General features: G+C 46.7%; 1 pseudogene; it reads left to right on the top strand.

The window, feature by feature from the left end:
• The first annotated feature begins 2,214 nt into the window (after window positions 1–2,214).
• On the top strand, window positions 2,215–5,855 carry LOC146783185 (dynein axonemal intermediate chain 1 pseudogene; annotated as a pseudogene).
• The last annotated feature ends 4,755 nt before the right edge of the window (window positions 5,856–10,610 follow it).

Below are 10,610 nucleotides of genomic sequence, written 5' to 3'. Positions count from 1 at the left end.
GAAACAGAAAACTAAAATGATAATAATATTGGTTATGATCATTTTAGTTTTCCTTTTACTGCTGCTTCCAGAGCAGTGAGGCGATGCTGCTCCGCCTTAGCGGAGGAGCGGCAGCTAATGGATGCAGAAGTAACTCATTTTGTGAGGGATTACGAAAGGTTTACTGGTTGCCATAAGAATTTTGAAAATTCCCCCTTCCACTGTGCCCTGTACTATGTCCTGAATTTGCCTGACAAAAGTCAGGTTTGGATGTTGCTGAAGTTTTCAAAAATGCCACCTTATATACAATATATTCCTGTACTTGCAGACTAGTTTTCTAAGTGGGTTGAGGTCAAGTTGGTAAAAAATGGGCTTCCACGTCTGTGGTGTTAGGGTTTCTCAGGGAAGTGTTAGTAAGGAAGGATTCCCTTTGACCAGAGTCACTGATAATATATGACCACCTGTTTCCAGGGAAATGTCTGAATTTCTTCAGTTGCATGTTGGTAAGGATACGAGAATGGTCCTTCCTCAATGCAATGCACATGTTGAGTTTTTAGCCACTACCTGAAGGACAGGACTCACCTTGCTTTTCAAAACAAGAAACAATTACACCAGACCATCAGGAAGAGATTGCACCAAATTTCGGCCTTCACTGTAACTGGTATCACTATCAGGCCATTTCACTGACTCATGGGAAGACTTCCTGCCGTAGAGATGTGTCCCTGGTGGCTCCAGAGCAAGTTCCCGTTAGAAATTGGAAATAGGATGGCAGTGGAGCGCAGCAAAGTAAAATTCAAGAGTGAACACGTGGATCTAAATCCACACAATGTTATAACACCTCACATAGCGTTAAACGTCATGAGATTTCTGTGGGAGATCCCGTTGGAATAGGGCTTTCCATAGGGGGTGAGAAAGGACATTCAAAGTTGTGTAGAGCCATTAAGAGTGTCAAAATTACCAAAGGGCGTGCCATCACTAGGGCTGGTAGGTGCTGGAGCATAAGGAGAGATCACTAGAGTGCACGTTAAATGTTTCCTCATTGTTCTGAGGTAGATTATTTTTCAGTACCAGAGCACAACCTTTGGAGAGCTCCATGTTACCACTGATGAAGGATCTGTTAGATGACCAGTAGGAGAGTTTGTAAGGACGCATACTCTTTTTCGGAGAATTCGCAAGAGCGATTGTTCTCTTTTTTGTTCTTTCAAGTTTCCTATTTTATGTGTTTGCTATTCATATATTTGAGGAGGTAGATGTGTTCTTTTGCTCCGACACCATAATTTGGAGTAGTAAATACTTATTATGGTATTGATTTGTGAACTACACTATCTTGACCACTATATTTCAGAATACAGTGACACAATATGTCATGAGTTACCTTTGATCATGACTTGGATGGATTTGTAGTAATTTACTACACATGAAACAGATGTACTTATATAACCATGATTTGGATGGAATTGCGTGAATTTAATACGCACAATACAGATGTACTCACATGTTATTGCATTCAGCCCTGACGAAGTTCTAATAGTTGTTGGAACGAAGCGCGTTGGCTGAATATTATATTTGGAATTAACATATTGGATAGCTTTGTACTTCTTGCTGGTGTGCCCATCCACTTTGCTACTAGGTAGATGTGTTCTCTCCTTTTTCTTGTTTCCATCCCTTGTCCTTCCCCATTGTCCCTACCTTAGTACCTTCCACTTTGGAACAAGGTGGTTCCGAGGTTCTAAATGACGGCGAATAATTTTGCCATTTTGTTATGGGGTGTGTGGCTCTCTGTTTCGTTTCCTCAATTTATCTCACAATAAAATAACTTTTAAAAGTTTAAAAGTCACCTTGTCGAGAGTATTGAAGGAGCCAAGGAACTATTAGTTTAAGCAGTTGCTCTAACAGAGTCCAAAAGCGTGTTCCAATTGAGAAATCGAGAATTTTGAATAAATGCTGGTAAATTTCCAATGTAGCTATGATTTTTGCATACACGATTGTTTTCCAAAAACTACGGCGTTTATGTTATTTCTGCCTTACACAGAATATATACACAACTTTTCACAATCGTACTCTTCTCCAGTTAGTTCCTAAAATCATTGTCTGCAGTCTCTTTTCCGCGATGGTTGCCCTGTTAAAGACCTCGGTGTCCACCCATACTGGCTAGGAGCGTTGCCGTGGCAACGACGATGCGCACGCCATCTCCGTTGCCCTGACAACCGCGGAGCCGCTTCTGCCAGGCTCGCCATGTCGGACCGCAAGCCCTCTATGAGCCCACGCTTTTTAAGCGAAGGGCCACAGCATGGCGCGCCACGCCTTTCAACCATCGGGCCGCAGCCAACAAATGCCCAGGCGCGCCGTGCCACGCTCGCGCAGCAGCAGCCCCCGTCGCGCCGTCCCACCATCGGGCCACAATATGCCCAGTCGCGGCGCCCAACCGTCGGGCCACACTATGCCCAGCATCGCCCATCCACCGTTGGGACTCGCATCACAGGCCGGGCCCGGGATGACGGCCAGGATGGCTGGAGCTACTACGACGACGAGTGGGGGGTGGCAGGCCGCGGCCTGCTGAAGCCCCCGGACCAGCTGGAGCTGAGCGAGGCCGAGCTCAGGCAGGAGATCACCGTCATCCTGACCGCGCACAACCAGCACGCCCCCCACAACATCATGCGCTTCAGCTTCCGGGAGCGCGCCTTCAGGACCATGGGCACCGTGGACCAGATGGTGGTGCACTACAGCCAGGAGGGGGGCCTCCTGCACCGGGAATCCGACGAGGCCCGGCGCCAGCTGGCCAGGACGGGCGAGGTGCCCTGGGAAAGCCCCTCTGAAGTTGAAGAGGGCGAGGAACCCCTAGAGCAGGAGGCGCCGGAAGCCCCAGAGGAGGGTGAAGAGCCCCCTCCTGAGACCCGCCCCAAGAAACTCACCAACAAGTTCAACTTCAGCGAGCGCGCTTCACAGACCGTGAACAACCCGCAGCGTGAGCGCACCACCCAAACTGACCCACCGCCCCGCGTCACCTTCTCAGCCAATGCCACCCAGTGGCAGATATATGATGCCTACCAGGCGGAGCTTGCCAAGCAGGAGCATGCCAAGCAAAAGGGGTCTGCTGCCACCAAGAAGGAAGAGACCAAGCCGCCCGTCCCAAAGTTGCCCTTCGAGACTTACGTTACTGACCTCAGCAAGTTGTCCAAAGTCTCTAAAATTTTGGAGCGCATGATTAACCAGAACACCTTTGATGAGATTTCACAGGACTTCAAGTACTTTGAAGACAAGTCAGATGAGTACCGAGACCAGGAGGGGACTGTTCTTCCTCTCTGGAAATTCCATATTGACCTAACGAAGGGGCTAGCAGTGACCGGTCTCTGCTGGAGCCCCAACTACAAAGACCTCTTCGCTGCTGCCTACGGCTCCTACGACTTCATGAAGCAGGGCCGAGGCCTGCTGCTCCTCTACAGCTTGAAGAACCCTTCGTACCCAGAGTTTCTCTTCAAAACTCAAACTGGTGTCATGTGCCTGGACTTCCACAAAGACTACCCTTACCTGTTGGCGGTTGGCTTCTACGATGGCAACGTTGCCCTCTATAACCTGAGGAAACCAGATCTGCTGCCCAATTACAAGAGCTCAGCCAAGGCCGGCAAGCATACAGACCCCGTCTGGCAGGTCAGGTGGCAGAAGGATAATCTGGACAACAACCTCAACTTCATCTCCGTTTCCTCTGATGGTCGTGTTGTGTCTTGGACTCTAGTGAAGAATGAGCTTGTCCAAGCCGATGTCATCAGCCTTCTGTTGAATGATTCTCCTAAAGATGTGCCAGCGGCGTTACACTTAAACTTGCATGCCTGTGTGACCACCCTGGATTTCCACAAGAAGAAGGACAACCTGTTCCTGGTTGGCACAGAAGAAGGCAAAATCTACAAGTGCTCCAAAACCTACTCAAGCAACTTCTTAGACACCTATGATGCGCATGACATGGCCGTTGATGCAGTCTACTGGAACACCTTCCACCCCGGGGTCTTTATTTCATGCAGTTCAGACTGGACAGTCAAGATCTGGGATCAAACCATAAAGACGCCAATGTTCACCTTTGACCTGGACTCTGCTGTAGGCGATGTGGCGTGGGCACCATACTCTTCCACCGTCTTTGCCGCTGTGACTACAGACGGCAAGGTCCATGTGTTTGACCTCAATATAGACAAGTATGAAGCCATCTGTGAGCAGGCTGTGGTGGCCTCCAAGAAGACCAAGCTGACTCACGTCAAGTTTAATTCCTCCTTCCCCATTCTCATTGTCGGGGATGACAAGGGCACCGTCATCAGCCTGAAGCTCTCTCCTAACCTTCGCAAGTTGCCGAAGGAAAAGAGGGGCACGCAAGAACAACTCAAGGGACCCGAGTATGAGATCGCCAAACTGGACAAGCTGCTAAGCCTCGTGAGAGATCCTGAAAAACCAGTTCCGAAATAAGATGAATGGATTTCTCTGCAGTAAGACACCAGCGCAAGTAGACCATTCTGGAACATACCATCTCCTCAGGACCTCACTGGACAGCCCAGCAGTGTCTTGTGACAGCTTTATTTTCATACTATAAACAGCATTTTATTTCAACGTCCCAAAAAACATTGAGTTTGAGAACCTTTGGTGCCAGAGAGATGGCCGCGATCTTTTCAGTTCACATTGCAAACAGAGGTCAGGCAGCGCTTACGGAAATGACTCCCAGCCCTGTGATTTGAAGGGAAGGGGAAAGGGGTCTTGACAGGAGGGTTTCCAAAGTCTTTGAAGTGTCAGTATTGCATTGACCTATACAGCCAAACCATTTCATTAGAGAGACAAGCACGTTTTATCATATGTTTTTTAATCTCCAGTTGGTAACCTGCACTAATCTTTCTCCTGTGGCTCAAAATATTATTCCACTGACGCCCCCCTGAAATGAAGGCTTGAATGTTTCGATGCATGGACCCAATGGTGGCTGAGCTGAGGTACACGGAAACTCATGAAAAGACAAACAACATTGACGGGTTCAGTTTTACACTTTAAAACCCTCCTAAATTTAAGCTGAAAACCTTCTGAATGCGGTGGCGAAGGACAAGGCAGGCCACAGCAAGTGTGGAGCGACACCCAACTCTCCCTGAGTGTTGAAGAAAGACAGGAGTAAGTCCTACAGATTTTAGTAACCCCGCCACTCCCCTCCAGAGGGTTTTCCTCAGAGGTGAAGGTTTCACTGAGCGGTGGAAATGATGGGGGTCGATGACTCTTTCTTTCAAGAGTTGATGTAACGTCTGTGCTAGCCGGTTCCAGGGTGTCGCTTGGCTCCCTAGTATTAAAGAGGGATGTTGACATCATGAGTTGCAACAAGAATCCCGCCACCGAATCCATACCCTGTTGTGGCCATCTGTGTCACGTGACTTCACCATATCTCCTTGAGCCCCACCTTCCTGCCAGTCTCTTTGTTCATGTTTTGCTTCTGATACAATTTTTGCGCCTTTTTTTGTGCTAGAATTTAGACCCTCCAACCCAAGTCAGCTGCTCATGCAGTGCCCTAAAACTTTGGGGTTGTCCTATATCTATTTGCAACCCTAGTACCGAAGCCCACTCAGATGTCTGCCAGTGCACCCCTACCACTGCACGGTGTCTCAATTACTGCACCACTTCTAAAGCCCAGACGCGCCATCTCCCAGGACCGATGCACACTCACTTCACTCTGCCCCGTAACCCACTGTCCGGGTGGTTCTATGTAGCACTTTTACTCCGCATTGAACCCGCCACCTTTCTGCTCTTTGTGTTTGCCTTGGAATGGTGTTGGTACTTCTGCCCCTTTCTGACCCCCCCCACACATGCAGGGGGCCACGTAGCCCCTTCCAGTGAATGAACGCGATGGTCTGGGTCAAGTTTTAGACCCCTTGAACTGAGACATAAGTTCCTAGACAAGCCCTTGCCCCCACTGTGGCTTCTGTTTCCCACCTCCTTGGCTCCATGGTTCTGCTAGTGCTTTCCCAGTCATTTATTTTGGTTGTTTACCAATGCTTGGCTGTTCGGTGCCACTTTCTCAAAATTATTGTATATATTGTTAACCTCTGTTAATGTTAAATATTTTTATTTTAGTTTTAAATAAAATGTCTCTTTCAACTGCTTCCGACTAAAACCTAGTATTTTCTTGTGAGTGATAAATAATCAGTTTCCTGAATCTCAAGTCACGTGACCTTACTACTGCACATCTGTCTGTCCTCTGCCCGCGTTGCTGCTTGATTGACAGCCCAGTATCTCACCGGTGCAAGATTTAAGCTGGGAGGGAGGCGCCAGAATGCAGGTTTACCGAGGGTAAGCAGTTGTGACAAATGGCTGGGGTTTCTCCTCTCTCTGTAGGGGTGCTCTAACCAAGTCCTATTATAGGCATTTGCGCCTTTCTTCAGCGTGGGGTACCTAAGTTGCAGTGGTGGCAAAACTTTGGGACCCATATGAGGCTTCAGCACTTATTTGTATAGGTGAAAGCATGGATGCTGAGTTGTCCAGTTCACCAACTTTCTGAGGCAAGTGTGAAGTTTGTAGTCAGTTAGTATCAGTGCATATATGGCTGGGGGTGGGGCTTGTTTTCCTAACACATAGAGGTCTGCATGCTTCAGCCCTGATGTGTCCTTGTGCCTGCACCCTGTCCTTTCTGAGTGTCACAAACGGTCGGGAGAAGACTATTGGACTTCACAGGAAAAGAGTTCACACAAAGACCACAATGAAGCTGAGGCCAGAAAGTACAATATTGACGTAAAATTGTATGTGATTATGTGTGAATAGTTTTACAAAAATCAGAGTTTAGAAGCGTTATTTCTGAAGGGGATATGCTGGTGTGAAGTTGAACAAACTCTGCTCCTCCTGAAAGTGTACAAGGTTTGTACTGGTGATGGATTGTCGTGACACCTGGCTTGAAGGATGCTTCATTGTCAATGTCTAAGTGAGTGAGGACTCCAGGTCAGTGCTGTTTTGTGGTGCATTTGCCATACATTGCTGAATCTGATGCCTGGTTGTGTATCGGGACTCCTCACAACACAAGAGGTGGTTGTTGATGAGAAGACAGGGGGCGCAATGTGCCACAGCATATTTACAAGGCAACGCAAAGCCACTTTACGTGGCTTTTCCATGGCCTTGTAAATATGTGACCCTTTCACGCAGAACACGGTGCGAAAGGGGCGTTCCATGGGTGTTCCTACACAACACCCAAGGAATATGCAACATTCCCAGATTTACGAGGAATCGTAAACCTAGGAATGCATCAGATTCTACACCACCCCAAGGGTGCGATTAGGGCGGCGCAACATGGAGAAATAGCCTTATTTCTCCTTGTTTTTTTCCTCTTTCTATGTGCGCAGCATTCTGAAGCACACATAGAAAGAAGAAAACACCTCTTAGGATTGTTTTTGTGCAGAAAGGTGTCCATTCCTGCATGAAAACGATCACCCATACAACGCAGACACCCTTGCACCATTGGGCAAGGGTGCCTGTGTTGGCGCATGGCAGCCCATTGTGCAGGGGCAAAGGACAGGAATGCGTCGTATCTCATAGATACAACACATTTCTGCCCTTTTCTATTGATGCAGTGCAGTGCAGTGCAGCAAGATTCCTTGCGGCGCTATCCTGCTCCAACACATTGTAAATGAGGCCCTTAGTTGGTGGGTGTATTCCACGTGCACAAACTGTGTTGGTTCCTGAAGTTTTGTGGTGTGTATGGGTTTTCATGACCACTGGTTTTGTGAGTCTAATTGGGTAAGGACCTCAAGTGGTGCATTTTCCGTACATTCAGGATTCTGACACCTGATTGTGAATTGGGACTCCTCATGGTATAAGCAATGGTTGTCAATGAAGAGGAATACGTTGAAGAACTAGATTATTATTTCCTTGGTAAGTAAGGTGGTTGTTAGCAGTGGGAGTGATGGAAAATACAGCGTATTCTGTATGCGAAGATGATGGAGTTTGTACAAAGTAGGAGTCCACTCAAGCGAGTCATGGGCCCTCAGGAGTTGGAATCGTTGAATTTTTATAAAATGAGGGAAGTGTATCCAGCAAGCAGATGTTACAAGAAGGAACAATAAGTTAAGAAAGCATTTGTGGTCAGGTGATGGCTTTTGAAGTCATCGAAATGAATGTTGTTAGATCTTTTCCCCCTAACGTTTCCCCCTAACTTTTTGCCTTCTCCCGCATGTTTTGCTAAATTAGTTTTTGTTAGCTTTAGGACTCTGCGCCCTTTACCACGGCTAACCAGTGCTAAAATGCCTGCGGCCACTCACTTGAACATGGAAAAATTGGCCTATACCCAATTAGCACATATAATTTACTTATGAGTTCCCTTTAAAGTGATACTACGTTTACCCTGGGTCTGTAAATAAAATGCTACTAGTGAGTCTGCAGCATTTATTGTGCTACCCAATTAGGTAGCCCCTTTAAAAACTGTGCAATTTGAAACTGTTGTTTTGACTTGGAAAAATCAACCTTTTTCCAAACCTAAAACTCCCTTTTTCATACATATAAATCACCCCAAGTGTAAGCCGTATACAGCCCTTAGGACACGGTGCATTTTATTTATAAAGTCAGCCATAACATTTCAAGTTTTACATGTCCTGGTAATAAAAAACGAACTCTCCCAAAGAATAACACTGGGTTACCCTAATAATTTAATAAGCAATAAGATTGTGTGGTAACAGAGAGAACAGTTATGTTTGGTCTCCAAAGAACTCTAATTTATAATCATCTTTAATTGTAAAGTCGAATTTAAAGTCACAATTTTGAAATTGATGCTTTTAGAAAGTTGGTATTTTCTTTGCTAACTATTTGGTGCCTAAAGCCTGGGACACATGACTAGGTGTAGTGGGCCTTTGTGTATTCCTCCCAGACAGGGTCACAAATGGGGACTGGGTGCTGGCAGTATGGACCTTCCTGACATGATGGGTGGTGCCAGAGCTGTCAACCACCACACTTACATTTTAAAGGAGCTACCTCAGCACATTCGGAAATGACTTCACTCTAGCCTTTTGTCTCCCCCAACATCCTGAGGCCAGGGCAAGAGGAAGGAAATTCCAGAATCATTTGTGAAGGGAAAACTCTAGAAGTTTCTCCCACTCAAAGCTGGCACCAGGTATAATATTGCACCCTGACACCCCCTCTTCAGTACACTCCTGGACCTATGGATACTACAGAAGACGGACTGCCTTGTTGCCAGACGAGTGCCATGCAGCTTGAGGCCTTTCCTGCTGTCTGAGAAAGAAGACTGGACCTGCACTCCTCGTCCCCGGCACAGTGACTCCAAGGGTCAGATGTCTGACCATTTCTGAGCTACAAGGACACAACAAGCTCCAGAGGCCTCCCTGCAACTGTTCACCTGACCTGCTGCACTGGACCTGCCTAGACCTGCAACCGGATCTGCCTGAGCTCTGCTGACCTCTGCTGGAGGGGGTTCCTGATCCCCAAGAGGTGCCTTCTCCAGGCCTGGGACCCTTAACTAGCATCAGTTGAGTTCCTCCTGTAAAGGAAAGCAGAAATCCTGACGTTCATGACTGTAAATGGGCCAGTTCACGGTAGGATCTTGGCGCCTGCGACAACCGCCAACACGAAGCTCTGGAGGACCGTGTTCTTTGTGCTACAGCGACTACCAAGGACGACCGGCTATGCAAGATCTACACTTTGTGTTATAGCATCAACAGCACGCACTAACCATTGACGTGAGCTCTGGCAAAGACTGTCCGCCACACCAGACAGGATCTTCGTGCTGCAGTGATGACCATCTGTGATGTCTGGCCTGATTTTCGTACAACAGCAACAACCATCCGCAGCCCTCTCTCTGCTCCTCGCAGCTTCCTCCACCACGAACTGGACTTTTTGCACCAGACTTTGAGAAGGTAACTTTTTCAGTGGGACTAACCTGGTCCTTGTATCCAGCCTTCTTCATAACAGTCGGACTGAACTTTAACTTTCCTCCAGTCTAGCATGACCAGGTAATTGAGAGTGGCGCTTTCTGCTTTTAGGCAGACCACTTACCTTCATCGTGCAAACTGCATATCGCTGGTTCTATTGATTGGATTTTTTTAAATTTTGGTGTCAAATAAATTACTAAATGTTTCTCTATCTTTCTAAATTGTGGGATTTTTCTTGTGTTGTACTTTCACTTTATTTTTGTTTGTGTTATGCATAAATACTTTGCACATTGCCTCTAAGTTAAGCCTGACTGCTTTTGTGCCATGCTACCAGAAGGTTAAGCACAGGTTAATTCACTAACTTTAGTGGTTCACCCTAGCAATGTTTTTTGTTGCTTGGTTAACACCCCCCTCAACCAATAACCCAATGTCTCACACGTGTTAACACACAAAGTAATACAGTGAAGTAAGAACTGCACTTTTCCCACATGGCTGCATCCAGGTTATTAAGAAAACAGGTTCAGCTCAATATCTCTGGCCCAAATATGGGGCAGCTGAGTTCTTCAGAATTTATCATTGAACTAATAGATAATTATTAAAGCTTTGCAGAGTGATGTGGTATCTGCAGCCTTAGCACAGAGAACTTATAGAAAGTGATTAGTTTTACATAAGAAAGTTTTGGTAAGGAAAGATTCCCTGCTTTATTGATTACAAATCAGAGGGTGAAGATAAGCTGTAGGGAACTGGCTAGGTATT

The sequence above is a fragment of the Triturus cristatus genome, chromosome 11 (genome assembly GCF_964204655.1).
Source record: "Triturus cristatus chromosome 11, aTriCri1.1, whole genome shotgun sequence".
Taxonomy (NCBI): domain Eukaryota; kingdom Metazoa; phylum Chordata; class Amphibia; order Caudata; family Salamandridae; genus Triturus; species Triturus cristatus.
The sequence above is the reverse complement of the archived record's forward strand: the minus strand, read 5'-3'. Positions and strand labels throughout refer to the sequence as shown.